Raw genomic sequence first — 20,136 nt, forward strand, 5'->3', positions numbered from 1 at the left:
GGATTGTCCTATGGAAGAAAAGTTTATGACAGTGGGTGGGAAGCATGATTCTTGCCTTTGATTCACAACTCAGCTAGTGACTATATTCTTGGGCAGATGGGGTGTTGGAATTGCTTGGACAGTGTAGATGCTGATAACAAATTTATATTAAAAATTTGCCTCTTTTCTCAGTTACTTGAGTGATTGCAAAAGAGTAGCTCTGGGAGTCTGAATAATTTGAGAATTTTTTTGTGTGTTTGCCTTGTAGCTCTGGTCTAATTACATTGGGAGTCAATTTCATGTGTGCAATATAGTAGAAGGCACCATGCACTTGGGAGTGAAGAAGTTTCAGCTTAATGTTTTTATTTTTTTCCCCTCCTTACCGCTTCATCTATTTTAATTTGGCATCTTGGAAACCTGCTGCTTCAATTGTGATATTTGTTTCTCTATAGGGAGCCCGAGGCATGTGGGTAATAGGTGAACTTTAATAAAACTTACAAATAAATAAATAAAAATCAAAACACCTTCTCCCCCAACCATGTATCTCTGTCAACTCTAAGTGCAGAGAGTCACATCACATAGTGCTTTCCTTTGTAGACTGAAAAAATAATTGAAGCTTGAATTCATTTGGTTTGTTGGAACTTGATACAGTACACAAGTCTATCCACAGCTGCCTGACCTGCAGGGAGAGTGAAGGTGGTTAGAGCAGGTTGGGGGAGTGAAGAGTGAGGGGTTAGGAAGCCCTCGAGATAGGAGGGGGGGAGAAAGTGTTACCTGCGGGTTATAGAGAGAGAACGGTTCATTCTCCATACTGAACTTGACTCAGGTTTGGCATCTGGGTTTTCATTATTTACCTGCTCACTCTGTCTGCTCACCTGATTATATAACACCAGGTGTTTGAGGAAACAAGGTGAGGAAGTTCTTGGATTGCAGGAAGTAAAGTTGCTGAGAACGGCTGGGTAAGCCAGCCGGCGAGTGCTGTGCCTTGGGAAAGTAGCTTTCTCCTGTATCCTCCCTGCCCAGCTTTGGCAGTAGAGGCCTGACGTTTCATGGGGACAGAGCCCTGCTAGTGTTATCAAATGCAGGGGGTGGGGGTCCCACTGCTTGCTGCTTACAAAATCAGTTACACACTCGCAAATGTTGGTAGAAAGGAAAGATGCCTTTAATCAGGATGCTGGCAATCTGGGGAGATGGTAGACTCAGCCTCCCCCCAAAACCACCTCTGAAGATTCGTCCATGATACTTTTAAAGGGAAGGAGGGAAGTAATCTCAGTTAGTCACTGAGATACGGGGTCAGAATCATCACCATCCCTCACTGTGTGCAGGCTTGTAGACTTCTGGTGATCTTTCTCTAAGATGTTACCTTGTTCATGCAGTTTGGTCACACAGTCTGTTTGGGAGATTACTGACGGGGAAGCTAGGGAAGAGATCTGGTCATCTGTTAATTACTCATTCTTCATTTCTACTTCTTTGATCTATGGAAAGAACCGATGAGTTAGGCAAGGTATTGTGTGATTAAAAGATTTGAAAGGTGTACTTGGGCCGGAGATGGTAGAGAATTGGGGTGCCTGATTTAAAAATTAGTTAAATGGTGCAAACGAACTTATTTACAAAAGTGATATAGAGTCACAGATGTAGAAGACAAACTTATGGTTACCAGCAGCGAAAGGGTTGGGGAGGGATAAATTGTGAGATTGGGATTGACATATACACACTACTGTACATAAAATAGATAACTAATAAGGACCTACTGTATAGCACAGGGAACTCAATAATCTGTAATGACCTATATGGGAAAAGAATCTAAAAAATAGATTGGATATATGTATATGTATAACTGATTCACTTTGCTGTACACCTGAAACTAACACAACATTGTAAATCAACTATATTCCAATAAAAATACAAAAAAAAATTAGTTACAATCTAGCTTTGCTAAAGTGATGAGAAAGTGGCTTCCTGCTGAGAGGAGTTTCCTGCAAAGAACTGTTTACACTAGCTGAGAAAGGCTGACTTATTTTTCTACCCATACACACACACCCCTGAAGCTCAGAGTTGAGTGTCCTGATACACCAGGTGTAAAAATCTGAATGTAGTCACATGACAGTTATTAACTATTTCTGTGTAAAACATGATGTATGGGCCCAGGAGAAACCAATAGCCAGTGCAAATACTGTCTGATTCAGGCTTAGAGCATTAACTGGGTTTCCAACGTGCAAGTTGTGCTTAGCAAATGGAGTAACACTGCACTAGGGGTTCAGTTTTAGAGTTTCTAACTTCTGCTCTCCCTCCAGAGCTCAGCTCAGACCTCATTCCCTCTGAAAACACTTTCCCTGGCTACCAAGACCAGGCTGGATGCCCCTCCTCTATGCTCCCATAGGCTCTCCCAACACAACATTGATTACGCTGCATTGAATTTGCTGTTGCCCATCTCTCCCAGCAGATTGCAAACTTTTGAGGGCAAGGGTCATCTTTGCTGATTGTTGTATTACTTGCATCAGCACAATAAAAAGCCTAAAATAAATATTTGTGTACTAAATGTTTAAGTGAATGAATGATTTATAATATCTACATGTATAAAAAAGGCAATACCGCCCTCTACTACCCTCTACTACTGAATCCAACGACCCATGCATAGAACCAATGATATTAGTTCTACTCTCTGTTTAACTATACAAATAGACTGTCAGGGAAGTGATAGCCTGCCATCCTCCACATATAAAACAAGTTTTATTGTCGCATTAGAAGGATGTATACGGTTATTTGCTAATTCTGCTGAGCTGTCCACATAGACTTTTGTCTGAGTCTCAGGTTCATCCTAACACAAGAGAGCTGGATGAGAACTTCTCTTCTTTCTACCAATAAATACTCAGCCTTCATGTCTATCAGGGTTTCTCAACCTTAACACCCTTGCATTGTGAACTGGTTAATTCTTAGTTGTTGAGGCCTGTCCTGTGCATTTTGGAATGTTTAGCAGCATCCCTGGCCTTTTCTCACCAGGTGACATTGCCAGTTATAATGACTAAGATTTGTCTCTAGACACTGCTAATTGTCCCCTGGGATGTCAAAATTGCCTCCTTCTGAGAATCACTGTTGCATATTTGACCACACATTAGCTGACACTCATTCAGGGTTTCAGATGATCCCTCCCAAATACCTTTATTGGTATTTCATAGAAATGCTCTTCTTGCATAATTGATCTTAAATTCCCCAGCACTGGTGTCATTCCTGTGGGTTCACATGAAGTAAGAATACGATGGCAGAAAGTCTTTATGAACATGCAGAAGTTACTTGGGAGGGAGCAGGTTCTCGACATCTAGAGGATCTTAGAACAAGGACAGCAGAAAGTTCCATTGCAAGTGCCAGCTCCCATGTGTGGGTAGAAGGATTCTGAGATCATATTTGAGCTCAGCAGGCAAGAGGGCTGTTGTTTCTTCTTTAAATTTATTTTTTATTGAAGTATAGTTGATGTACAGTATTATGCAAGTCACAGGTATACAATATAGTGAGTCACAATTTTTAAAGGTTATACTCCATTTATAGTTATTATGAAATATTGGCTATATTCCCTGTGTTGTACAATATATCTTTGTAGATTATTTTATACCTAAAAGTTTGTACCTCTTAATCTCATACCCCTATACTGCCCCTCCCCATTTCCCTCTCCCTACTGGTAACCACTAGTATGTTCTCTATATCTGTGAGTCTGCTTCTTTGTTTTTGTATTCACTAGTTTGTTGTATTTTTTTTTTAGATTCCACATATAAGTGATAGCATACAGTATTTGTCTTTCTCTGTCTGACTTATTCATTTAGCATAATGCCCTCCAAGTCCATACAAGTTGCTGCAAATGGCAAATTTTCATTCTTTTTTATGGCTGCATAGTATTCCATTGTATATGTATATACCACATCTTCTTTATCCATTCATCTGTTGATGGACACTTAGGTTGCTTCCATATCTTGGCAATCATAAATAATGCTGCTATGAACATTGGGATGCATGTATCTTTTTGAATTAGTGTTTTGTTTTCTTCTTGGATATACACCAGGAATGGAATAGCTGGGTCATATGGTAGTTCTATTTTTAGCTTTTTGAGAAACCTCCATACTGTTTTCCACAGTGGCTGCACCAGTTCCCACAAACAATGTAGGAAAGTTCAAGAGTGCTGTGTTTAAATAGCAAAGTCTTTCATGGATTTGGGGAGGAGCAGTTGCCATCTGTGTTCTACCAGCTTAACCAAAGTATTGTGTGGCATGTAAGGTCTGGGTATGGATGGTACCACTGCACTTAGGCTGGGGTTGCTGTGGGGGAGATGAGTGTCATGGAATTCTCTAGTTGCCTTCAAATTCCTTCATGTATAAGTAAGACTTGACATCGAATGTCTGTCAATTTACATCCCAGATGAGTTTGTGTCCACTGAACCTAAATGCAGGAAGTCAGTTTCTGTCTAAAATTCAAGGCCTCACCATCTGGCAGTGATATCTGGGAATATTTATGTGAACCTTTATCTCCTGAAAGCAAACTCTTTTTAGCTGGTGATTATTCTGGCCTTGATATCAGTATAAAAGTTGGCCATTTTAGTATATCTCTATAATTGCATTACAAAAGGAGAACATTCCCCAGTTGAAATAGAGCCAGAAGGACATATCTACTACCTTGGGGGCAGTAAACATGGGTGGGCTTGTGAATCTTAGGTCAACAAGGCCCTATGACGTAGTGGGTGGTGGGAGGAAATCCTCACCAGTAACAGGGAGAGCAGGGCTGAGGGATCTGGGAGCCTTGGAGCTGCCCACCATAACAACAGAAAGAAAGGGAAAGAGCACCAGGTTGCATTAGAACAATTTTGTTATTTTGTCTCAGCCCTTTCTTCCATCAAGTAGCTATTGCATGAGAAGCCAATGTAGGAAAGGTAGATGGCGGACAGAGAGAAACGAACCAAAAGACAGCTCTCATCTCTTTCCTTTTCCGAGGAACAGCATGCAAAATAAAGCCTTGGAAGTCCTAGGCCTCTTTTCCAATTATTTCCGAAATTTAGAATCCTAAATATTAAAGTAATTGCTCATTCAAGGGTCCTTTTTGTATGGATGTGGGCTAGAATGGTCTAATCCACATTCCATACTTTTACTGTATCAGTTCCCCTCTCTCTATCTACGCATGTGCAAACACTAAATTTTCCTGTATTGAAATCTTTGCCCTTTTATGCTCTATCCTGCACAAAAACACTTAGCTTTTTATTACCAAAACTTAATAAGGCTTTGATTAATAAATAATGCTTCTATTGCAGGCAATTTTTTCTCTAATTAATAAAAATAAGACATGGTCCTTTGCCCCTGTCCCTTTTTTTAAAAAAAAATTTATTTCTTTATTGAAGTATAGTTGATTTACAATGTGTTAATTTCTGGTGTACAGCAAAGTGACTCAGTTATACACATATATACATTCTTTTATTTATTCCTTTGCATTATCGTTTATCCCAGGATATTGAATAGAGTTCCCTGTGTAATACAGTAGGACCTTATTGTTTATCCATCCTATATATAATAATCTGCATCTACTAACCCCAAACTCCCAGTCCATCCCTCCCCCAATGCCCCTCCTCCTTGGTAACCACAAGTCTGTTCTCTATATCCGTGAGTCTGTTTTTATTTCATATTTTATTTTATTTTTAAGCCAAGTTATGTCTAGTTTATTTATTTTTAAAATTTTTATTGGACTATCATTGATTTACAGTGTTGTGTTAGTTTCTGCTGTACAGCAAAGTGAATCAGTTATACATATATCCACTTTTTTTTAGATTCTTTTCCCATATAGGTCATTACAGAGTATCGAGTCGAGTTCCCTGTGCTATACAGCATTTGTGTCATATTTTAGATTCCACATATAAGTGATCTCATATGGTATCTGTCTTTCTCTTTCTGACTCATTTCACTTAGTATGATAATCTCTAGGTCCATCCATGTGCCCTTGTCCCTTTTTCTGTCTGCATCCACTTGCCTTTCTCTCTTTTATCTGTGTCTCTACCTGGACTTCTGTGTCTCTTCTCCCTTTTTTTTTTTTCCCTCATCTTCTTCTCCTTTCTCATTGGTCTCTCCACCTCTCCCTCTTTCTTTCTGCTCCCTAACACCCTTTTGTGAGCATTAGGTATAAATGCAGTTTGGAGAAGTGGTGGCCTGGCAGTGGTGCTTGGAATGAGTGTGCACCATGGGATTCTGCCTGATCTGTACTGGCTCCAGGGATGAATCTTCATGTAACGCCTTGGTAGTAACCTTGCTGCCCAGCTTTAAAGGTCACACTCTCGGGCTTCCCTGGTGGCGCAGTGGTTGAGAGTCCGCCTGCCGAGGCAGGGGACACGGGTTCGTGCCCCGGTCCGGGAAGATCCCACATGCCGCGGAGTGACTGGGCCCGTGAGCCATGGCTGCTGGGCCTGCGCGTTGGAGCCTGTGCTCCGCAACGGGAGAGGGAGAGGCCACAAGAGTGAGAGGCCCGCGTACTGCAAAAAAAAAAAAAAAAAAAAAAAGGTCACATTCTCGCAACAAGGAAAGACCTGAAGCACTTTCTGGTTCAGGCCCCACATCTTAATAAGGGTATGATGGGTCTACTTCAGACCACTCTCCAACTTCAGCATTAGCATTCAGAGAAGTCTGGGAGCTTGCATAAGTTGGGGCAATGGGGAGGGTGCTGGGAATGGGAAAGTAAGTTAGCAAAGGGACAGAGACAGAGAAGAAAGAAGGGAGGGAGAGGTGCAAGGGAGCTAGTGGGAAGTTTGGCAGGAAGAGGAGGTTCTCTGGTCTCTTCCTCGGTAAGCTCTGCCCGGCTGGCTCATGGGGACAGCGCAGCCTGTTGCTAGCGGGGGTATAGGAAGGAGGGGACTTCTGGCGCCTGGAGTTCTGATTATGGACAGACACCTCAAGCTCTCAACGGTCCTCTACTATGGCCTGGCAATCAGCAGTGTAGGGACTGGAGGACTTGGTGGCCAGATAGTTGCTCTACAGCAAAATGTCAGAGAAGGGGCCATGTTTGAAAAACCCCAACTGAGGCTTTTGTAGGAATTCTAGGAGCTCTGAGGAGTTCTCAGAATGGTATCAATGTTTTCGGATGGTTGGCAGTGTGATTCCTTTGAACTTCTGACATACACCAGTAGCCGCAGGGTGGCACAGACTTCACAGGGCTCACATGTACGATCTGTGTTCCCATGGGGCCTGAAATCTGTCCTCCTGGCTTCCCAGGCTGCCTGGACACGCCTGGTGCCCCAGGATTCTGCCCACGGAGTGTTTCCCCTTCAGTTTCCAGATGAGGGCCATGGAGTCAGACCATTAGAGCTGGAAAAGACCTTCGAGGTTGCTTAGTGCAGTGGTGTTCAAACATTTTTTTTTTTTGAGTAGAGAACTCAGAGCCCTGTCTGTCCATTTCCCAATGATTCTCCCCTAAGGTGGCCCTGAGACACGTTCACAAAAATATAGCGCTCCCTGAGAACTCAGAAAACTACTAACCTTTCTAAAAATTGAAATATATTTGACACTTAACATTGTGTAAATGTAACACATTTATGTTATAGATTTACATTATAGATTACATTATAGATTTGCTACATCTATATTGCTGTATTGCTATTATAGCAATAATTTGCACCTCTGTCACGTCACATAATTATCATTTCTTTTTAGTGGTTGAAATAATTAAGATCTAGTCTCTTAGTGAGTTTGATGACTAAAATACAAATTGTTGTCTAGATCCCAGAAAACTGATGGTCTTATCCACCCCTCTTTGCATTTTCATACAGGGAAACTGAGGACCAGAGAGAGGGAGTGACCCACCTAGATCTCTGAGACTTGGAAGGAAGGTTTCCTGTCCAGCTAACACTGGTTCTTTCTTTTGTCTCAGCACAAATGTCTCTGTCAAGGGTATTGACAACCCCCCATCTCTGCCCAGGGTTAGGTTTCCAATTAAACCTTTTCACTATATTTATACTAACTATAAATATACTAACTATAACTAAGAACTAACTATACTGTAATCAGTGAGTCCTATATTTTTGCATATGTGTTTGTGTGTATGCATTTTTGTGTACGTATGCACGTATTTTCCCTGCAGGGTCTACCTCCATGGGCACTGGGGTCCCTATCATAGACCGCACACCTCACATTGAGCTGTACCCAGAGAACCTCTAACACACTAATGTTAACTAAAGAAGGATTCCAGTTTCGTGACTTAAGCCTCATACATTTGCTTTCGATATGCCTTAATGAAGAGGCCAGCCCAATTTCTGTCCCCAGAAAGAATCAAACTGTGGTGTGATTATAGACCCGACGTCCTTTCTGCCATCATAACTTCTGGAGAAGCAAGCCCTATATTTCTGTGATGATCCAGAAATCTGCTTCAAGTAATATTGCTAGATTTTTGCATTTGTCACACTGGGATGGACTACTGTGATCAACCTTGTATGAATGCAGACTAGCAAACTACATTCGTCACACGGTGGGATTGAAATGACAGCACAGACGTGTACCATTTATCGACTGCTTAGTGTGTCAGCCACTGTATATACCACTGCATGTACGTGCCTAGTAAGGGGGGATCATCATCACCATTTCACAGGTGTAGGAACTGAGGCCTGGAGACGTTGGGCTACAGAGCTTACCTGCTGTAGACCCTGGGACCTGAGCTCTGTGCATACCAAGGAGAGATGAACAAGGGTAGGTGTATTTAGCCCAAAGAAGATAAGATCAAAATCTGAAAGGAAGCTAAATAAATACTTTCTAAGTATTAGAAGGATTTGTGTGTGTGTGTGTGTGTGTGTGTGTGTGTGTGTGTGTGTGTGTGTGGTGGGAGCATCTGTCATTTAGTTTAGAAAAGAGCGTCACACTGTCCATCCCATACAAGCATCTGAAGGGGACCCAGTGAGAGGTGCCCAACACACCAACGTGGCTGTGCGAAGGGCCAGAGTCTCTGCTGTGAGGCCGAGCATCAGGCGAGGCTGATGAATGACGGGGTGAGTGACAGGAGAAGGGAACAGGGCCGGGAAGGATTACAGCTGCTCGTTCCCTTTCCCAGCTGGCTTTGTCAGGCCCCCGAGTTGGGGGGACTGATCGTCCCTGGCCACAGACCGCAGCTCATGTACTTCCTCTTCCTGCCATGTGGTGGTGCTGTTCTTCTAGTTATCTTGGCCGCGCTAGTCCAATATTTATTTTCGGTGAGTAATTTGTTTATCAGGAGGTTATTTTAATCTAATTTTGGCCATATTTGCCATTCCACACTATCTGTGCTTCCCAGCGTTAGCAGCTTGCATGTCTTGAAGGAAATTAGCTGAAGATGGTCCCGGAGGCATTCGCTCAGCCATTATTTAAGGGAGCTGGGAGGAGGCAGGGTGAGCGGAGCCCAAGCCCGGTGTTGGAAAAGTTGCTGGAATTTGTTGCACTCCCAGTGAGGTTAGCGGGATTGAGAGGGACTTACCGAGGGTGGGGAGTATCTCGCATCTCGCGCAGCTTTTTTGAGGGCTGCCTCTGGTAGAGAGCAGAGAATCCTGCAGTTACTTTTCCCCATCTCCCCTGAACCCTTGTGATAACCTGTATCTTCCTCACCTTTGCTTCCAAGGCCAAAGGCACGACTTAAGGAAGATGCCCATCTGCCTTCCCATGGTTCACAGGCATCCCACATCCCATTTGATAATATGTTTCATGAACTGTTCTCTGCGATCCCTCAAGGAAGAGGGCAGGAAGGTGGGGAGTGATAAGAGAATTATTGTTTATTAGAGTACCTTCAGGGAATAATGATCATAACTATTAATTACAGAGCACTGGCACTTGCCAGGCACGTTATATTCCCATTTTACATACAAGGAAGTTGTAGTTAGGAGAGGTTAATGTTTTTTTCCCAAGATCCCATGAATGGTAAGTGGAGAGCTGAAATTCAAACTCAGTTGTGACTGTCTTCAGAGCAGAAAATCTTCCTATTTCAAGGATGAGTCTCACCTTCCACATGGAGTCAGGAAACCTGGACTTGGCTGATGGGCATGGGACCTGAAATTAGTTCTTTGTCATTGTACTTGACTTCAGTGTGGTTTTCCAAGACTGGGAGGGCTGTGCAAGTTGAGTGGTTTGAGGGTGCTTTAGTAGAAGAAACTTTTTTTTTTTTTTTAAAGAAATCTTCTGAGGAGATGACACATCTAAAGCAGATGAAACGGGAGCAGAAGTGGGAGACCCCAGTGAATCACAGCCTGGCCTTTCCCTTTTCACCTCTTCTTTCCCTGGCTCGTGATTGATGCTGAGAAACTTCCATGGAAGTTACTCAGGGCTCGAAAGAATCAAGTTTGAAAACCTCTGTAATAAATATTCTCATGGGACACTTTCAGAACTCAGTAAATTTTCAGAGATTATAACTTAAAGACGGGCTGATGCATCCTTTAGGAGGTTTGGAACACGTGCTCGTTTTTACTGTGTGGTGGTCCTAAGGAAGAGCTAGTCAAGTTTGACTCAGAGAGAGATGCAAAATTGTCATCTTCATCCTTGAGCCTTAGTCAAGTAACTTTTGAGTCTCTTGGGATTAAGAGGCCTGATTAAACAATTAAACTGGACCTAATTAAATGAGAAGGGTCAGCTTCCGGTGGAAATTACAATGGTTGTTAGTATAGGCAAGATGGTGCACTACCTTCCCGAGATGGCCAGGATGTTCCCAGGCACCCACACGGGGTCTAAAAGAACTGTGGATGGTGGTGGTGTGTTTTCCTTGCTTGACATAAACTGTTGTCTGCAAAAAAACATTGTTGTAATAAGGTTGCAGCCAATCCTGCTTCTCACAACTAAGCAGGCTGCTGTGTTTTAACCAGGCTATCCTGTTTTCTGGCCCTAAAGACCTGGTTCTATCTCTAGGGCTTTCCCTCTGGCCTGATTATCTATCTGCCTATAGGTCTGGGCCATGATGTTGCTTTGACAACAGTGTGAATGTGTTCAAGGAAGCTCAGGCTCATGTGTGCAGTTCGTGTGTGTTTGCTAAAAGCTCAAACCTCTTACTCTCTAGAAGGTTGATCCACACACACTTACATATTTTGTTTTCATTCTGGGGAATCAGGGGTTAACATCCAGGATTGCTGAGCTCTAAATGTTCTGGATTTTAGAATTTGTGTCACCCTGGCATAATGAATGACTGGCTATGGATTGACAAAGATAAGGTATCACAAAGATTTAAAGAGATAGACAAAAAGATAAACATCTCAGAGCTCTGAAAGTGCACAGTAGCTTCCTCATCCCATTCAGGATTGACTGTACAATTATTTGTTTATGTCAGGATGTAAGTCAGATGCTTCCTACAGACTTCTAATAATAGCAGTCTGCAGAGCACTTTTTCATATATTATCTCATTTAATGCTTACCGCAGTCCTGCAAGACAGGTAAATATTTAACTCTTCTAGAGCAGCAGTTCTCAACATGAGTGATTTTGTCCCAAGAGAACATTTAACAAGGTCTGGAGACATTTTTGGTTGCTACATCTGCAGGGGGTGTGGGTGCTCCTGGCATCATGTGGGTAGAGGGCAGGATGCTGCTAAATATCCTACAATGCACAGGTCAGCTGCCCCCGACCCTACGACATAATATTCGGCCTCAGATGTCCATAGTTCCAGGCTGGGAAACTGTTCTACAAAACATTGAGGTTCAGAGAGGTTGGCTGACTTGCCCAAGATTGCATGATGTGTCCTTGGCACAATGGGACTGAAATCCATACCTTCATTTCACTACCAGAGGGTTTCAAATCTTGTATTTTTACTTTAAAGAAATAAATTTTAGGTATTAAATTTTAAATGAAAACCTTGGCAGAGCCATTGCATGTAAACAGCTGATGGTGGAGCTGCTCTGGTGGCAGCAGGGGTCAGAGACCCCGCTCAGCCTCTTCCTTAGCCCCTCCCCGTAATCCCAGGGACACACAGACTGCCTGGCAACTGCTACGCCCATACAAGGAGACCCAGAGAACATTAGGCCCCTGTTGGCATCCACAGATCTTCTGGATTTCCCTGAGCTGTTACATTTTTGAGTAGAGGATGACAGCATCTGAGTGTGCATTTTAATAAGATGTGTTGGGCAGTGGAGGGGAGGCATGGGGGCCAAGTAGGAGGCTGCTGCCGGCACATTCCAGGCGGTAGGGAAGGGGCACTGGAAGGACCACGGGGGATAGGAGTGGAGTTAAACGAGGACGCGCAAGGCTCACGCTTGCTTCGGGACTTTTCAGTGCTGTGCTACTGGATGACATCAGGCCAAAGGGCAGCAGGCCAGGAGCACAGGGGCTGAGCCCTTTACCTTGCTCTGCGCATGCTCAAGGCCTGGAAGCATAATGCAGTGTGAACCGATTTGCACGTGATGTTTGCACGTGCAGATTTGTTTTCCTGTAGTCCACGCTGCTTGTCTGTACTCTGGCCAGAAGCAGGCAACGCCACTGACAGACAGGTGTCTCCCTCATCCATTGACGGAGAAAGGCAGGTGGGGAAGTGCTCTGTCTTTCTTCTTCCAGGTATAAATCCTGGCTTTCTTCTTTAAGTGTTGCCTTCTGATGAGTAGACAGTGGAAATGGCAAAATGAAACTAGGACGAAGGTTACCTACAATGACCCAGAAGGGACTGGGGCTCCTCTTAGGGCTTAGCAGGTGCTTCTTTTTCGACCAAGAATCTAGACTCAAAAGAAAACTCTGGATGGATAGGAAAACTCCTGGGAAATTTTAGGTCCAGGCAAAGATGATCATTCCTAAGGGCTTTCTTGCAGAGATGTCAAAAACAAATAACAAAAAGGAGAGTGAGAAAATCTGACCAACATATCCGCCCGCCCCCTGTCCACCTGATTTTGCACAAACCACTGTGATGAATGTCAAAGCGGTGGGGGTCCCGCATTCTGATCTCTGCCCTACTGCTCTCCCCTCACTTTCTTCACCTGGCTTTAGCTTCCAGGCTTTTTATTATTTGTACTCACCAAATTTGGGCTTTTCTACTTGCTCTGCTCTCCAGATTTCTAGAATTTTCTGTCCCCTCATCTCTGCAGGCTGATTCTTTCCTACATTCCGGTTTCAGTGCTAATGCCCCCTCCTCAAAAAGTTGCCCCAGCCACCCAATCTAAAGTAGCAGCCCCACCAGTCCCTCTAGAATCATTATTTGATTTTCACTGTAGCACTCGTCGTTGTCTGAAGTTACCTAATTTGTGTGTGTGTGTGTGTGTGTGTGTGTGTGTGTGTGTGTGTGTGTGTGCATGCACCTATTTGGATCTGAGGGTCTCCCCAGCTCCCCCATGGGAATGCAAGCCCCTAAGAGTAGAGACTTTATGCATCTCATTTCCTGCTCTAATATCCCCAGTGCTTACAATACTGCCTGGCACATACTAGCCCGTAGTAGTTGTTAAGTGTGTTTGTTGAATGAGTGAATGGTGGTTCCTGGAGTTTAGAGGGTATGAGTATGGTTTTAGCTGATAATTCACTGCATACCTAGCCACAGCAAGATCTGGCTTTCAGGACAAACTGTCTCTGCTTATTCCCATACGCGGAGCAAACCTCTCAAGTGATCATTTCTTGCTGGGAACAAGCTCCTTTTAGAGAATTCTCAAACTAAATATTGAAAAATTAATCCTGCTTCCTCAAATCTAGGATGTCATTGACTATAAGATGCTCCAATTTTTATGTGCCACAAAGAGCGAAAAAATGCTGCCAGTTGTCATTGAAACATCATCATCGGTAAGAAGCATCTTAATTCTGGAAATGCTAAAATGTGAAAAAATATATGCCTTAGAATTGATAAAGTACAAGGTGAGATTGATTCATCATATGGGATGCAGGGAAGTGGCAGGGGGTTCTGGTCTGGAGTATGTCCCCATTTGTTAGTGGTCCCTTCCCCTGTAGCATTGCAGCTTAACACCTTGGACATGGTACTCTCCAAGGACCAGAGGAAGAGCTGGGTGTGTGGAGGGAGAGGCAGATATGGCTTCTGAGGCTTTCTCAAGAGTGGAGAAACTTCTATGGCTTGGGAATGTATCTGTGGAAAGGTATTAGAAGCAGTTGGTGATTAAAAAAAAACCCAGCCAACAGTAGGTGAGTCTAGATTTAAAACAATGCTGTGAAGGATGGTTTCGCACCCTTCTTAGCCACTCTTTCTGAAGCTTAGGAAAAGCTTCTTTCATTTTCAAAAGGCAGTCAATGGGAAAACAAGATTGGCTTGAAACCAAATTTACTTTAGAGCCAAGTTTACTGAAAAGTATCTGTTTTACAAAGAGAAAAAAATACCTGCAAGCTAATTCCATATCATTATTCTTATTTGAGCTAATGATAATGGAGTGTAATTTCCATTACTGATGACATTAAGATTAGCTATGTTTAGGTACATACAGCGGGGCTTCTCCTTTGTGAGGAGCGTGAAGCAGCTGCCGGGGAGAGGCTGAGAGCGGACTCCGCCTTGGCAGCCCTGCGCCCACGTACTGGGGCTGACTTCCGGGCTGGCCTCAGGGGTCCCTGCCGGGCGTCAGGAGGGGTCCTGAACATCTCCTCTAGGGAGCCGAAGCACCATCGGCTGTTAATTTGGCTCTTTATTTATTTTTTTAAATTAATTAATTAATTAATTTTTGGCTGCTTTGGGTCTTCGTTTCTGTGCGAGGGCTTTCTCTAGTTGCAGCGAGCGGGGGCCACTCTTCATCGCAGTACGCGGGCCTCTCACTATCGCGGCCTCCCTTGTTGGGGAGCACAGGCTCCAGACGCGCAGGCTCAGTAGTTGTGGCTCACAGGCTCCGGACGCGCAGGCTCAGTAGCTGTGGCTCACGGGCCCAGTTGCTCCGCGGCATGTGGGATCTTCCCAGACCAGGGCTCGAACCCGTGTCCCCTGCATTGGCAGGCGGATTCTCAACCACTGCGCCACCAGGGAAGCCCTTGGCTCTTTAAACCTTGAGTCTCCTGTTAAAAATCGACTTTCGCCACAATTTAGGGGCCTGGGAGGGAGCAGAAAAGACAGAGGAGGGCGACTGGCCGGAGGGACCGTGCCAGGTTCGATTTGGCTGAAAGCCGCGCCCCGCAAGCACCTCAGCTGTTCCGCGGACTCCATCTCCTTCAGCCTTTTGGAAACCCTCCTCAAGAAGCTGGTTCTCCTGGTAACTGTTAAAGGTCTTTATCTGAATGCAAAACACTGTAATCTCTACAGACCAGCCCTGGGGATAATGATGTGGGATGTCAGCTTTGGAGGCAGATGGGGGATTCCATTTGAATTCTCCACGTGCCATTTATAAGCTCTCAGGACTTGACTAAGTTATTTAACTTCTCTCAGCCTCTGTGTCTTCATTTGTAAGAGGAGGCAAATAATGCTTATCTTCAAGCATTTCCATGAGATAAATGAGATGATCATGTAAAATGATTAGCCCAATGCTGAGCACATAGGAAACATTCAGTAAATAAATACTCAGTAATTGTAACTGGTGTTACAGTGGCAAAACAGGCAGCTTATTGTTCATGTAATATGATTTAGAAGTCTTGGTAAAAGCCTGCTTTGTCTAGGAACGTCTTCTAAATTGACTCCCTGAAAAGAGCACTGTTGCAGAGGCCAGTGGATTGTTTGCTGTAGTTAAGGTCACCGTTATCTTGGTTGTAGTAATGTCTCCAAAGGGGGATTTCTAGGGTGGGATATTATACGGTGCGAGTGCTGTGGCTCCAGGTGGGTATTTGCATGTGGAGTCCTGATGAAGATCAGGCAGTGTTTGTGATATAATTGCTCAGTTGGGGGATCCAGTGAGGAGAGGGTTTGGAGGCAAACCTCGGGGAGGGATGTTTGATAAGCCCAGCTGAGAGGTCTTCTCTTATGAGAAGGGGGCCACAGTCCTGAGAAGGGTTAGCTGAATTGTCAATAGTTCATATGAATGAATTTTCATGAAGTTCCTGAAACAGAAGGAAATAAATCTGTTTAATAAAACTATTTAATCTTCCTGGGCAAGAATTTCTTTGAATAGTAATGTCCTACTATGCTATGTGGCTGAAGATGATTTCTGTTCTTAAGAATGATGAGAACCTCGAATCCTTGTATTTATTCTTACTCGTGTATGTGCTTATCAAAAGCAAGGGTGAGTTATTAAACACTTAACCATTGTCAATCAAGAGGATCTTACAGCACTACCCAGTCTTCTAAAAAAGCTTTAGTGTAATGGGACCCAACTCGGGTAAAGTTGGTCAGAGAGGGGAACTAAAAAGTTCTACATTATGGACATTGTCTGTAAGGGCTCCTGGGATAACGTGGGGGAATGGTCCTCGGTATGTATGTTTGGGGTGTCTAAGGACAGATAGGCAGCTATGTAAGATGTGTGGGCATTTGGGATGAGAAATCGATTACATTACATGGGGATTGAAGGACTGTGGTTATAAATTTTACTTATTTTGAAACTTTTCCTTGTGCTGTTCTCAATAGTGAAGTGAATTTGAAGTTTGAATGTCATCCTTATGGGGAAGGGATTATCATTTATTGAGCACATACTTGATGCCAGCTGCTACGCTATGCATTCATTCCTTATAATGGACTTGTAAGGGTGATGCTTTAGTTATCTTTCTTTTATCTTGCTTTAATATTTGCAGATGATGGACATGTAGTCCAGAAAGACTTAGTAACTTAAACAAGGTTACACAGCTGATAAATGATAGAGCCAAAATGCAGATCAACAACTATGTGATCCAAGCGCTCCTATTCTTGCGTGAGGCTGTCCAAAGGAATCTGTTCATGTCCTGAACATTTGGCGGTTTGTTGTCCAAAATTACAGAGGCGGAGTTGGAATAGTAAATAGATGATGCCTATCATGTTGATGATGGCAATTATAATAGGCAACAGGTATTGAGTGCTTATTACGTTCCAGGCATGAGCTATCTACTTTATATATATTATCTCATTTAATTTTCTCAACAGTTCCACAAGGAAGGGACTGTTATCTGTTTTGTTTGTTTGTTTTTTAGATAAAGACTTAGTGACAAGAGCTGTGAAGTAACATGCTCAAGGTCACACAGCTAGAAAGCAGTGGAGGTCACAGCCTTGTGCAAGGACTCCAGAAAGAAAGCTGACAGCTGAAGGGTCTGCCCAGCAAGGCAGTGAAGGGTACACAAGGATAGTAAAGATGAGTTTGGAGGTCTGCACAAATTTGTATGTCTCATTCCTAGAGCTGTGGTTGTGAAAGCATCCAGCTCATTCCTCTGCTGCAGGTTCCCACTTTTCCTCCACTTTAAGCTATCTCTTTACTCTAAAAGGGGTGATGAAATTCTCAGATATGGGAAACAAAGAGCAATCATGGAAATTTCCTCTGGTTTTGCCCAATAAAAGTGGCAAAGCGTTGGGTTGCTTGCAGGTATTATAATCTGGGTCACCAAGCACTTCTCCACCAACCTGTCATGGGGCTGGAAATTCCCCATGAGAAATCCAGTCTTTGAGTCTTGAAGGTGTCTGGGCTTTCCTGTTAAAAGACAAACATCTTTATAGAGATGATCATGCTCTCAAATACCTTCAGGGGCAAGGTAGGTAATTCACTTTCAAAAGGGATGGGGTAAAGTGAATTGGTTCCTATGGCAACCTGGGGACTGCTTGTCCTGCCCACAAGCATTTACAACATGGCATGGCCTATAGACTACGGACTTCCTGTCAAAGGGTAACCTGTCTTTTTTCTTCTTGATTGTCAAAGTTCATTGCAGAGGATGTGGAGATTAAAAACTACAAAAAAGTCTAAGTCTAGTCTAAAATCCAAAGCAAATAGAATCATCAATATTTTCCTCCCTCATAAGTACTATTGATATCTTGGCATATTCCCTTCATTTTTTTATTCTTTCTTCATGAATGTAAAAATCTGCTGCATCAGTGGGGTCTGCACTAAAGAAAACATTCGAACCTCTGTGAAGAAATACCTGGGGTAAAAATAAGGAGAGCACAAGATCACATTTTAGATTGAGAATTAGCTACAAATATGACTTCAGGAGGATAAAATCTGGAAAGGCAGGTAGAAAGAGTAGAACTTAAGAGGATAAATTGGAGAGGACAAGGATGCAGATTTGCCACAGGAAAACTGGCCAGATAAGAACTTCAGCAGGAGGCTGCCAGGGAGGGGCTGATGGAGACAAGGGGACATGGAGAGCGCCTTTGGATGGAGAAGGGGGTGGAGGTGAGCTGTTAAATTAAAGGTCCTCAGAAGTCCTCTCTGTCCATTCCACCCCATCCTCCAACCAGTTTAACATAAACCAATCTGTTTCGGAAATTTTTTTAAAAAATTAAGGAACAGGAACTCTTTTTCCAAGGAAATCTTAGGAAGAAGCCATTGACACGAACAGACTAAAGTAGTACGGCTGGTCTGGGGATCTTCTCTGGCCTCCAAACCCTGAGCTCACCCAAAGGAATGTATGAAACCCCACATCTTCTCCTTCCTATGTGGCCTCCCAGAGAGAAGCACTGTCCTCCCCTCAGATCTTCTCAAACTCTTGCAAGTTGCAGATCCCGGTGACCCTCATTTCATTCTTCGGCTCCCCTCTACATTTGTTCAGCTTGATGGATCTCTTGTCGGGTTTCAGGCGCATATTGACTTCTGCAAAACTCCCAAGCCGTTCACGGAGAAAGATTGACTGATTTAGGGTAGGGGTTGGGGGAGGAGGTGTAGCTATTTTCGATGTTAGTAAACATGACAGCTTGTTGAAGATTAACAGAAAATGGTGAATAAAATCATTGGGATCTGATAAGGGATTTTTCTCTCAGACAATTAAAGACTTTTTTCTCGTTATCTCCCTCCCCCTCCCCCAGAAGTGGGAGATGCAAGTCATGAGGATAACACATTATTAGTCTCATACCCTTAACATAGATAAAAGACAGAAGTTAACCTCCCACTGCCCATGCGACCTCCATGCACTGTTTTTGCCATTCTGTCTTCTTTTCAGCAGGCAATAGTTTCCTTTAATACCTCCTACCTAATCCTCAACTTTCTTTTAAACATCAGATATTGGATAGGCTGGAACCTCATGTAGGTAGTAAAGAAGTCCAGTGCTTTGTGGCCGGGACCAGCCGAGGAGAGAAATATTTTTGATACGAAAGAATAATTCATTAAAGGAGGTAATGAAGGTGATTTCAACCTTCCACAATCACATCATGGAGTGAATAAAGCTCATGGCTCTCAATTTAGGGTCATCGCTGAATGAGATGTTGTAAAAAGTGGGAAAAAAATAAAACCAACTGCATAAATGGGTCAAAAATTTCAGTGGGGCTCAGTCAAGCCTGACAATTTAGAATTTGACAAACAAGTGGAAGAAAAGGAGAATTCCATTAATATTATGATAAAACCCTTCTGGAATAAAGCACTGAATTTCCATGTTATCGTTTCACTCACGCGTACTTTTATGGTCTTAGGAAAAAGTCTGACTTGGAGCTGAAATTTTGCTTATCCAGTTACAGCTCAGGGGATCTCTCTCTCACATGCTCTGCCAGAAACATAGATTGTCTCATAAACCAGCGTGAACAGTATGGATAATGGAGAAATGCAGTCGTGAGAGGGCAGAGCTGCAAGATGTGGGCGTTTGTTCCGGAGAGTCACCCTGTTAGAGTTCTTCGGGGTACCTAGTCCACAGGGGTAGAGAGGACCAGGATCCAGAGAGTATCTATCTCCCCATCTACTGGGTAGACCTGAACTGGTCTGTCCGCCAACCCTGTAGGCAGAGGAGTTTAACATGAAAAGTGGTATATGTGGACTCTTGAGAGAGGTATCTTGGACCATTCTTCCCCCTTTCTTTCTTCATAATGGAAAAATGAAGAAATCATTCACCCAACAGAGGGGTCTCATGGGAGGTCTCACGCAGGGTCATTCAACTAACAAGGGGTAGTCATGGTGTGAAAGAGGGGAAGGGAACTGTAAGAGCATGCTACTACAGCTCCCTGTCAGATGTAAGGAAGCCCTGTCCTCACATCCCTGCTGGATGGACTTCCAACCTCTTTCTGGATATTTTTGGTGCCACGTTGCTCATTACCACATAGAGACCAGCTCCTTCTTGGGTAGCCTTGAGCCTGAGGAGTTCCCTTCCTGGACGGAGCCAACCCCTTGATGATCTGGCTTCCGTTCTCTTTAGGTAAAACACCCAACGCATCTGTTACACATGGCAGCCTTCCTGACATTATGTCTGTTACTCAGGGTCCTCTCCTTTCCAACCTAAGCC

At 43.5% G+C, this 20,136-nt stretch overlaps 1 protein-coding gene across 3 annotated transcripts in view; it reads left to right on the forward strand.

Annotated features, from left to right (window-relative positions):
- AGBL1 (AGBL carboxypeptidase 1) overlaps window positions 1-20,136 on the forward strand; it is a 775,280-nt gene that overhangs the window by 143,290 nt on the left and 611,854 nt on the right. The window lies entirely within an intron of this gene.

This window comes from Grampus griseus (genome assembly GCF_964374135.1).
Source record: "Grampus griseus genome assembly, chromosome: 2".
Taxonomy (NCBI): Eukaryota; Metazoa; Chordata; class Mammalia; order Artiodactyla; family Delphinidae; genus Grampus; species Grampus griseus.